Raw genomic sequence first — 12413 nt, 5'->3', positions numbered from 1 at the left:
TCGTCGGCGTCGTCGTCACCACTCACTCATTCATTCATTCATTAATCCGTAACTTGTCATAGCGTACACATCGTATTGTTGCGTGGCGCGGTCGAATGGTGGGACAATGGCGCGCATGGTGCACTGTTGGGGCCGCAACTGATCGTTGTTTAATTTTTGTTGTTGACTATCTGTGGTAGTGCAAAACTGCCGCACCTTTTTAATATCATTACTTCGCATGCATACGAATACATATTTACATACACTGTCAATTTGTATGACTTTCTCGTTCGTCTTCGACGCGTTGTTGTTGTGCACTAAAGTAAGAAATTTCCGTTATGACTGCATAGTTTGAATTTTTCTCGTGCGGGCCGCGTTCGTGTTTTGTATCTGTGAGTTAGACGTGTTTGTTGGTGTGCGCGCGTGCGCTTTGCATTCCAAAGATTTGGGGTGTTGATTTAATACTCATTTAGTGCGATTTAGTTAGTACTTGGGGGTTAAGTGAGGTTTTCCGTTGTCGTGGGGTCCACACATTGTAGTTATTTTCGCCGCACTCGCTTGAACTTAAACTAAAGTTAAACAAATATTTAAATACTGGCTTTGGTTTTTTTAACCCTAAAGATGGTAGAGTTAACTGAGTTAAAATATATAAAGTGACGAGATTCTACAATAAAATTATGGGAAGTAAGATATCAAAAAATTTTAATAATTGTGACATTAATAATTTAATTTTAATAATTATTTCATTTGAAAAAACAAGCGTCGCTGCAAATAAATATGCATAAAACACTTAAAAGGTTTATAAATAAAATATAAAAAACCTGACTTAAAACTTTAAGTTTACTAATCAATTTTCTCGCGTTTTCGGAAAAAACTAATTACCGCTATTAAGCGTCATTTGTCTTCAACTCAATTAGAAACGATTCAGCTATATATAATATTGGCTATTGCGTGGACGAAACATGAATTTGCATCAGACGAGCCGCAAATTTGGTTGCTAAAGCGTACCCAATTAATTAGAATGCTAAAATATTCATGCGCATACTTCGCTATATAGAGCTACAAAAAAAAAGCATCTAAGAATAAAGTAAAAAATAATAATAATTTGTGCTTGCTTCTTAGCTATTCTGTGAATTTTTATATGCTTGTCGGTTGCTTTTTTTTGCTATTGATTTTACTTGTATCTACAAAACTGATGCTCATTCGTGTGTTTACTCTGCCACTCGTTTTACATCACGCACACGCTCGCTCAAAAGTAGAAAAAAAAATGATGAGTTAAAAACTTCTGAATTAATAAAGAGGTCGTATTTTTTCTTCTTTATTTCCTGAGCTATTGTTAACATTGGTATCCATTTGGCACGTCCACTTAATATTCAGTGTATTGTGAAATTGTAAAAAGACGCCGCTAATGGCAAGTGTAGCTTAATGAAGACCGTATAAGCATACCATTATAATTATATAAAAACACAAGCTAACAGTTCAGCGCGTCAATGTGGTCGGTCAGAGATCAGTGATCAGTGATCAGATCATCAAACCAGCAGACCAGTAGATCATTGTGATCGACAGTTCACAAGTCAATGAGACTTCAATTTGGCCAGCGGCGGCGGAACTGATGATGTTAGTGGATGATTTCTTTTCACTGCTCTTTTTTTTTGTAGTACAGTTGTGCTAATCTTGACCTACCCGCAGGTTGAATACTCGTAGCAAAAAAGGAAGAAAAAAATGTAATCGCAGTGTTTGGTTGATGGCTAGAGAGGTGATTTTCATCAGATTTAAAAACTGTGCTTCAAAGTGAACAACTTTTCGCTAATAATTGAAATTATTTCAGTTGATTTTCTTAACATTAAAGTTATTTTTTAGCCTTTGAAGTGAATTTTTAGTGAATTGAATCTTTTTACCTAATATTTTATTTCATTAGAAATACCTCATTTGAATTTGCTTTTCGCATATTGCACGTACGCACCGTACAGAGGTACGAGTATACTTTAATACACCGTCTAGCAATGGTTGCTTCCACCTCCGAGCAAATAAGATACTGCGTCGTCACTCATAAACACATGCCAAAATTGCGCTTTTGAAGCGAGTAAATGAATCTGTGACATCTCTTGAACACGCGTATATTGATTTAAGCAATAACATTCTACGCTTGACCGGTGGATCGGCTGTTGGCCTGAACGTCGTATCAACTTTTTTCTTTTTGTTTTTTGCTATAACACACGGACCATTCGTTTAGCCATGTGTAGCTTGCACACATGTACATATATATATGTATGTATAAAGACATATTTATATTGTGTATATAAATATTTAATGTGATTTTAAAGTCAACTTCCTCACGCACGCACTCATCGGCTGCCATGTGTGAAGGAGGAATGGTGGTTGGCCAAGTGATGCTCAGTGACTGCTGTCAGCTTTGGATGTAGACTTGGTTTTATTTTTGTTTGCATTTTCTTTTTTTTTATTTGCAAATTAATAATAATTCACTTCATTGTAAATCAAGTGAAAAGAAATAATTTTCATCGGCGTCTCGCAGAATTGGCAGGCGCCAGCAGCTTCTTATCACAACAGTGTATGTAGCATCCATAAAAATTTTATAAGATAATTATGCTGTGTCTCGTTTTTGTTTTTACAAATTATAGACAATTTTAGATAATGCATTTAATGTTAAAGTGAAGGTTTTTATAATAGCGGAGATTGCGCTTTGTGTGAAACAATTTGGTTTGATGCATTTTTTAATTGTTCAAGCACAGTAAAGCTGATGAAATATCCGCAGTTATTTAATAAGAAGTCTTTTACATTGTCACATTCCTTGCCAGTCTTGACTTGTTGTGACTAAATTAAAATTCATGAATTGGATTTAGTATGCCCACGATTGCAAAGAAGCACAGATCTTGGCTCAAGTCGAAGTTTGTATAAATAGTAAATGAGATACTAGAAACATTATTCAGCATGAAGGAGACAGTGATTAGTGACTGCCTGTTTCATAACCCAACAGCGTAATGGAACCCCCACATCCGGACTCATAGGTATTGCGTTGCTGATGCTGAGTTCAAAATCAAAAGTGCAACGCAAATGGAAATTTTGTGCAATGTAAAGGTCTTAAGTAATATCACAAACTCTCTCTCATGGCTACATATTTGAGAAATCACATCATGTTCCTTCTCGGAAATTATCAGCTCCGGCAGTATGTTGACTTCGGTTTAAGATCCTTAAAAATTAACAACATTTTTTCTTGATCGTTTTCGCTTTCATCTCTCGACTCCTTATCACAAAAACTGTAACTTGGTCAAATTATGAGTTCGCGTCGCAAATTTATTATGTCATCAAGACGACTCATTTTACTAAACGTTTTTAAATGCCAATGGTGACAGTATCCGATGGGGTGTCCCTTGGAGTGATTCTGCGAAAATTTTTGTACATTTGCACATTGGCGACGGCGAGTAGCGTAAGCGATGGAACAATGAGCTGTATGAGCTTTACGATGACGTAGACATAGCGCAGCGGGTCCTTGGCAGAGGCAGAGAAAGGCCTCTTCTGCGTTGGAAAGATCAGGTGGAGAAGGACTTGGCTTCACATGGTGTGTCCAAGTGGCATCGTTTAGCGCGAGAAAGAAACGACTGGCGCGCTTTGTTAAACTCGGCGTCAATACAGGAGAAGAAGAAACGCTATTAAATATAAAAAATATTTGTTGGAAAGACATGATTTGTCATCCTGGGTAAGCAAAAGGTTCTTTAGTTCATGCTTTTCGTTTGAGTTCGCAAAAAGTTGGTATTCAGTGCCTGGGAGCACTGTACTTCTGCGGATGCATTGGTTTTTCGACAATTACGTTCAGGTTCTTGATCTTTACATGTGGGATATTTGTTTGTTTACGTCGCATTAGAAAAGATGATTTTTCAGTCAAATGCACCATACAATTCGAGCTGCTGTAAGGCATTCCTTATGACAGCCGCTCCTACGTACCGGAGTGGCTCGGATTTGAACACGTTCAAGGGCTGTCGCCCACTTATCTAACACCCATTTCCTTTGGGTCTCACCCCGTCGAAAGATCATTTTTCCTGGTCCTACTTTAGGTGAGATAAACAACAAAGAGCGGAGGCTTCATTGCTTGCACCTGAAAGTGGTTTATGAACTGCTACAACAACAATAGCTGCTATAAGACCCAACTTGAGAAGAAGCAGCAATAAAATATACACTGCCTTAAAACGAGTAGTTTCGAAATAGTAAAAATTTTGAGTAGGCAACAGCTGTCGTTGAAACAACTTATAATTTAAAAATATCACATTTGAGCGCATCCTGTACTAGCTTTTGATGTAACTTTTTGTTTTTTTTTACTATAGGTGGGGCGCAATTTGAGTTTTCATTGCTTTTTTGCCATTTTCTTTTATGTCACTTGCAGTTTGTTGGGTGGGTCGTCTTTGAGTGACAGACGAAGTAATACATTTTTGTGGTTGCTTTGTGCTGCAAAAGATTCCGAATCTGCTTATCAACTATGCAAAGTTGAGTTTGGTTATTGTTTTTTTTTTGTGTTTGTTTTTGTTTCTAAATCTTCCGCTCCTTGTTGGTTCAGTGGTTTTCTTTTGTTGTATATGTTTTATTATTTTGTTTTTGTGTTTTTTGTCTTCTTTGAACTTCGCTGTTGTGTTTAGACTTTATATAGAGCGAGATTAGATGCAGCCATCGCTAGCATCAACTACTAGAATTGTACTTGTTTTTGCTTCTATCAACTTGGCTGTAAAATCGCAATTATTATTTCTCAGAATCATGTAGAATCATTACCTTTGAATTGATGAGGCTGCATCACTTTTTTTAATTTTTTGCATAGAGTTTCTCATGTTTTTTTTTCGCGGCGCTTTAAATTCGTACTTCGGCCAGAAAAATTTACCACTTTTAGGTAATTTCTAATAGAATTGTGTCATTCTTCAAAGTGGCTGCGAAATGTGGGCATTTTCCCCAAAAAATATTACTTTGAAATTCATATCACAGCCAGCTTTGAGGAGCGTCGCGATTCTAAAACTTTACGGAGACAATCACGGAAATAAAGAAAAGAATGCAAAATTTTGTGAAATTTGATAGAAAAGTAATCAAAGAAGATAAGTGGCGTGTTAAAGGAAAATATAAAAAACTAGTAACAAAGTGTAAAAATATGAAGAATAAACAAAATTAATTGTTAAACAGAAATTAATAAGAAGCTGCATAGAAAATTATGGAAATCATTAAAAAAGTGTGACAAAATTTTATGAAATAAAAATATTTAAAAATGTGGCAATAATTTATATGCAAGATCACTACAATTAAATATCCAAAATTGCTTTTTTTAATATTCGCTTTCTTTTTCGAAATTCTCCACCACCCCCTGAGTTCTTTCTTTTCCATGCCCATACTACTACTATCTCATGTAATCATTTAACATACATATCAAGTACACTAAAAATTATTGTTTGCACAACAACAACAAGTACGTACGTTTGTCTAAATCTCACAAAGTGGTTGTGAAATGCTTTATTTGCAATTGCATATCACAGCCAGCTTTGATGAGCTTAGCTGGACGTCTGTAAGAGCTGCACAAAAACTAAACGAACAATTATGAAAATATGTCACAAAAAAGATTACAACTCAAGTAGAAAAACATGCAATTATAATATGCCAACATACATACACATGAGTTGAGAATCCATTAGAAAATTACATGCATACACACGCACACGACACGCTGCAGGACATTTCATTTTCTACAAATTGCATAAATGTCAGCATCATCAACCATCAACCATCAACTTGGTTAACCGTAACCGGAGCTTTGTAGCTGAGGAATCGTGTCATTTAAAAGAAATAATATAAACAACAAAAAAGTGGCTATAAAATGTTGCTTATCTAAGCCTCATCAAGTGGTTGTGATATGGATTCTCAACGCATATCACAGCCAGCTTTGATGAGCTAGGATAATCAACGGGGGACAGCGATATCATAACACAAAGAGAAAAAATATATAAAAAATACAAAAAAAATAAATGCACAAAAACGCACAACTGAATTCTGAAAACAAATTACAATGAAAAAATTACCAACAAAAATTGGCTACGAATTTGGGTTCGAAACGTGTATTTAATTGTGAAAAATTGGATATATTCAAAAGCAAAATAAAAAATAATTTTTAAAAAAGTGCTGAAAGACTTAATTTTTTTTTTTACAAAAAATACGCACCAAGTGTAACTCTTAGAAACTTCTAAATATTCACAGAATGTCTGCTGGAAATTTTATAGCTCATTTTTTATTTTTGTTTGAATCATGCAGATTTGCTTATGTGTTTGTATTTTTAATCTCATGAAATTTTGTACTAACAACCCTACTTTTATAAGTTCACAACATTCACCACGGTCACAGGCAAGACTTTGATCACAATTAGTATAGTTTTTAAGTTTTTCAAAAGCACCAAACCATCTCAATCGAGCGAGACACTGGGAGCCAGTCACAAGTAAAAACAGCCGTTAAAAATAGCACCAAAGGACCAACGCTATTTTTTTTTTAGGTTTAGTCAATAACTATGGTGAAAAACAAAATTGTTAGGGGAACATCGGATGCCATGTCACGGGGGACTCGGTAGCCGAATTCTGCACGATCGCTTCAAATGTATTCAAGCACTCTTTCGTACATCACTAACACATTCTTAGTTTTATCGTAAGCAAACCGAATCATCACCCCGGCTACGTCAGCTGTCAAATTCGCTGAGAGCCGGTTAACGGTCTGATATTAGCCATACCATTAAACATCTTTTCACCATGGTTAGTGATGTAAAATATTATATGCGTGCGCCGACTGGTTTAGCTGGACAACAGGAGGATGCGGGCCGTGGGACTACGAAGAAAGCTTGTGAGTGAACTGCGATTCATTTGCTGTCCTATCCATGAGAGTGCTAGTTTAACTATACTGTTCAGTTAAAATAAGGCTTGGTCGAGTTGCAAACCGCTGTGCTGCACGATTTTCCAAAGTATCAATTACGATATGAAATTCTGGCAACTGTGGCAAAAATATATCGTCTTAACTGTAAAATATTCGGTCATTGTTGCGTGCCAAGTCTTTTAAATCGACCTCAAAAAAACTGTTCTCGCGATTGTTTCAGTATTTTCTTTGTAATTTTCAGTAGTAAATCACAGTCAGTATCGAAATTATAAAGGAAAATATTTATAGAAAACTTTATTATTTTTATACCCTTAAATTTTTATACTTTCACCTATTTATACAAAATAAGTGCGGAACAACAGAAAAGTATCAGCTTAGCATTTCCAACAGGATGTCTCGAACAAGCCCAACATTTTCAGGCCTTAAAATTCGCTTAGACTCAAATTTCAATTAAACTTGCACTGAAAAACTGGCTCTAAAATAGAAATGAGAAAAATCTCACAATTCTAAAATCTAAATCTAAATCGACACCTTATCGAATATGCTGCTGTTACTGCACCTCGTAACCATTATTCTGGCGTACTGGTAATGCTGTCGGTAGCGTGAAACACACCATAGGCTGTGGTGAAAATTTGATTTTAAACATTTTGAAATATCTTATTCAAAATATACAGTTGAAGCCGAAATAACTCCTGATTGCCGGAGAAGCTGAAGCACAATTTTTTTCTCTTTTTAAGTGCATATTTCACACAATTTTTTTGAAGTGACAATCCTTGACGGGATATAAATTCGAATCGTTCCGATAAGATAGACCCATCTGTCGTGAGGAATTTTGTCGCTTTTATTGCCCATATGGTGATAAACAATTGAACAGAATTGTACGCAGAATACGAAATTCTTGTAAAATTTATTTTTACAATTTTTTTTGTTCTGCTGGCAAGCAAAATTTCTATTGTGGAGACCGGAAATGTGGCTTCACTGACTGTTTTCAACTTTCGTTTCTTGATTGCAACTTCAATCGATTGATAGGCTTATAATGATTTGATCTACATTTATTGACTTTTTGTTTGCTTTAATCTACGCGCTTCCGCGAAACATTAAACATAAAATTTACAACTCATCTTAAAATACAAAATTCAAATGCTACCAAGCATTTCTTCCCCTGCTCTTGACTCGCTATTGCACAGTCATTGGAAATAGTGATTTGTAATTCATTCATAAATATTGTGTGTTTTGGCAGGTGAGTAACCACGATGAGGAGAAGAGGGTGCCAGAGGGCCAATTCCACGTCATACGCCACCACGTCTCTTACTCATATAAATTTCATGCGAAACGCCAGTTGTGGCGCCGGCAACATTCATGCACTTTGCACCCGAATAAATGGCTAATGCAGTTGTGTATTTGTGAATTTGTAGGAGCTGCACTTTCTCTTTCTTCGCCAACCTGCGTAGTTCTACAAATATTTCTTAGTTGGTGGTATACCTTGTAAACAAATTACTTTATTGTGTGACGCATTTGATTTTCTTTGTAATGTACAGACTTATGCATGGCTATATTTATAATTTTACACAGGCAGGAATTCCTAGGAAACAATTTTTTCTGCCTCTTGCGAAAAAAGAAATTTCAGCAATTCTGATTCTTTGGGTTTTTAGCGCTGCATGTTTAGATAAGTTAGTTTCTTCATTGTGTGCGATGACGGTTAAATTTTCAGTTGAATTTCTGTGAGCGCTGTGTATTTTGAGTGATTTGGATTTTCGTAGGCGAACTTATAGGCTGCCTTGTGTGCTGACTAATCAGGATACTTTTTTACGAATACATTGCTAAGACTTTAATTTTTAGTAGAGTGTTGCAAGTTACTCATATTTACCGACGCATGCAGGTTTGCTTGTCTCGCAAGAAGTGTTTTATTATCAGAAAATATGGGTATTCTTAAAACTAAAAAAAAACGGCAGAGTTCTGTCAAAGATGAAAAGATTTTTGGTTTTCAAGAATTATGAAATGTAATCATGCAATTAAAATTTTTTTTAATTCTCGAAACATGGCTGCCTATGCTGGATGCACTAAGAAAATGATGCTTCCAAGTGGTTCAAAGAAATGTTGTTCTATAAGTACAAAAACATCGAAAAAAATTAGGAAATTTCTATAGATCTTTCATCTTAAATTGGCCCTAAAGTGGGTGTCGTAAAGTCTTAGGAGCTGAGTAATGAGGAGTTTGCGAGGGTCCTTTGAAAATTCCGTCTAAAATCAGAGGGATCGTTGTGGTTGTTGTTGTTATAGCAGCAGCAGCATAAACAATCCCCATACATATACTGGGAATGATGCTGAGGTGACAGTCCTTGGTCGGTTATAAATCCAGGTCATTCCGGTTACGTAGAACCGACTGTCGTGGGAACGGAGGGGGGATCGTGATTATGTTTAGTTAGGTTAGGTTAGCCAGATTGTTCGTCTAAGACAAGGCACTCGGTGTACCTAAGGCCTATTGAGATACTTGCATTTGACATCCATCCCGTAACCAAGTTGCTTAAACCACTTAGATCTTTTTAAGAAAGTGGCTAGTCCCTACAGTAAAGATATTTTGCAAATTTCCCAGCTTCTTTGAAGTGCAGGACATTCACAGAGGAGGTGTTGTACCGACTCAATTTCTTCTTCATCTTCACAACTCCTGCAAAAGTCAATTTGAGGTACACCAATTCTATTGGCTAAAGTGCCAATGGTGCAGTGACCCGCTTTAAGACCTCTGAGGACACTGGTAGTTCATCCGTTGAATCCAAGCAGACATTTTGTTCTTTTAAGACTCAGTTTTGGCCAGAGAGCTTTGGAGACCGTACAGTTAGTCGTCAGAGACCACCTTCTATTGGTTTTCGCGACTACGCTCAAGTCGATCGCAGTGTACACTTCGTTTAGAGGAATCCTTATGACCTTTACCACTCGCGAAGGCCAAGCTTAGAGCATTTCCTTGCACACTCAACTGTTTCTTTATTTCCTCGCCCAGGAACCCAACAAAGTGTGGGGAGTAGGCGGTAAAAACCAGTCCGGTCATTCATGTTTAATGCCTTAAAAAAATTCTTTCGTGATCGCTCATCTAAAAAAGATTAAATTACGATATATGTAATCGTAAAAATGATTTAAATTTCACACACCAGCTTCCATTTGTTCCGTTTGTACACTAATAGCACAGCGTTGTCAGGAAAACTGTTAAGACCAAATTAGGAATGACAAGTATGAACGCAATATGATTTATGTGAAGTAACTCGTATGGAATTAACTAATTTACGCATTTTTAATTTTAATTTCATTTGAATGTTTGGCCTTTGGCATTTATGACATCCATAACAATTGATGGTTGAATATCAGTCCCATGAATCAGCCACTTTTTCCAACATTTTCGTTCTTTTACTTGCAAGGGTGGCGTAAGATAAAGAAACAAAATGTTGAAAAAAAAACGGGCACAAAGCCCATAATTTGAAAAGTAAAAAAATATTTTCATCTAATGAGATGCTCTTAATTGATATCGCCATGCATTTTTTACGCAGCATAAAATAAGTCCTTTTGTGGTAATTTCTGCGTATTTCTCATTTTTTTTGTTTGTTTTTAGTTTATGGCACTATTGGAGTAAAGGAGCGATATGTGAACTTCTTCAGTTATTTGTATGAATAATAATGATTTCCAATGCTTCAATTATGTGTGACTTTGCTGCTGACATATTGCAAATATTTCAATATGTTCACTTTATTATTGAAATTTGCGAATTGCTCTATAAGTTTGTTGAACTGATATCTGATTGGTTTAGAAAATTTGCACGTAAACATTCATAACCTGTGTAACGCAAGAGGATTTTGAAAATAAATAAATTATACAAAAAAAAACGCTCTAAGTTATTAAAACTCGAATCAACTACCCACAGTTGCTGATGAAAACACGTCCCTGTATTGGTTTGCCGATGGCTTTGCCATTTTGTTGCACCACAAGGACTTCCGAATGGCGGAAAGTAACCTCCACATTCAAGTAAACGCCATTAAGGCAGTGGCTAGTTTGCTTAATCTGCCTGAATCTGTTTCATCTAGAAAAATTAGCATCCTGCATAAAGCTCGCAGCACCAATAGTTTGGTCAATGTTAAAATGTATGACACAGTTGCCAATAATATAGTCACGAATTCCAGTTACACTTGTGTATTTCAAAAAAATGTCAGACGTTTTTAGAAACTCCCAGATTCATGAAGGCAGATCAATTTGCAAAAGAAACAGGAGATAATGGCACTGCCATCGAAGTTGAATGCACTGTAAAGGGGTTTTCAATAAGGGCGGGTAGATGTTGAAATGGAATAAAATGGCGTTTGCTGTGTGGCACGTAGCGCCGTCCTGCTGGAACCACATGTCGTCTAGGTCCATATGGTTCAATATGGGCCATAAGAAATTGGAAGAGCCACCACGTCTACCGAAAAATGGGCGCAATGCGCGCAACGTTTGCGTTAATGAACACTCATTTTGATAATAAAGTTTTATCATTTCAACGTGCTGTTCAATCGTGTAACTTGCCATGATGATTTGGCATAAACAACTGAATAATAAACAAAAGATTTGACAGATGTCACCGAAACAAAATGGCTGCCACAGGGCGCCAAAATCGACCCGCGCCAATTGAAAAACCCTTGGATTTCTGGCATGTGCAAGTAATCGACCTAACTTTTTTGCATAAATTTTCACAAAGCTACCAGAAAAGACTTGGTTCAAAAATTGTAATTTCGATGTTAAACTGATAAAACTTATCAACAGAATATTGGTTGGCCACATCTAAGACGACAGTTACTTGCACAAGATTAGTGCCATCGATTCAAAACTATGGAGTGCAATTCAAAGCATACACACCAAGATTTTCATTGTAACAGACTTAATCCAATAAAGCAGTAAATATAATTATAAAGACTTAAAATCAGTGTTATCACATGCAAATGAAAGGTTCAGACTAAATTTGTTTGTGTTTATTAAATAAGCCAACACTGAATTTTTGACTTGAATAATAAATAAATAAAAATAACACCTTACACACCAGTGATCTCACAGATAGGGGAATACCCTGGTGTTTAGTGGACTCTCATCCCGCCATCTAAGTAAAAGTTAAAAAAAATTGTATAAAAATAAAAATAAAGACAGACAGTTGAGATTTATGACGACACACCCAATAAGAAATGCCTTATCATAATAGATCGTTCATTTAAGATAGATATTTTTGTTAGACAAGACTAATAACATTAAGTTTTGAAAATATTGAAATTGTGAAATTTTTTATTTATACATTTCACAACATTTTCTGGCTAGAACACTATGATCTTTTGATTTTCAAAAAAAAAAAAATTTGGCGAACTTGATTTTTACACTCCCTCGAATACCATCATTTTTTCGGCTATGTCAAAATGTTTATTTTTATATAGACTTTGTTCATTTTCATGTTGATTATTGCTTTCCTATAACTCTCCCTGAGCGGCATTAACAATACATATCATCTAATTTTTATAGCGTAAAGCCAATCTATTATAATT

General features: G+C 35.8%; 2 protein-coding genes across 3 annotated transcripts in view; both read left to right on the top strand.

Moving 5' to 3' along the window:
* LOC128865087 (protein spitz) overlaps positions 1-12413 on the top strand; it is a 46844-nt gene that overhangs the window by 31416 nt on the left and 3015 nt on the right. The window lies entirely within an intron of this gene.
* LOC128865089 (DNA-binding protein RFXANK) overlaps positions 1-12413 on the top strand; it is a 56750-nt gene that overhangs the window by 44082 nt on the left and 255 nt on the right. The gene's annotated exons all lie outside the window — the stretch shown is intronic.

This window comes from Anastrepha ludens, chromosome 5 (genome assembly GCF_028408465.1).
Source record: "Anastrepha ludens isolate Willacy chromosome 5, idAnaLude1.1, whole genome shotgun sequence".
NCBI classification, from domain to species: Eukaryota; Metazoa; Arthropoda; class Insecta; order Diptera; family Tephritidae; genus Anastrepha; species Anastrepha ludens.
This window is presented reverse-complemented; position numbering and strand designations above follow the sequence as displayed.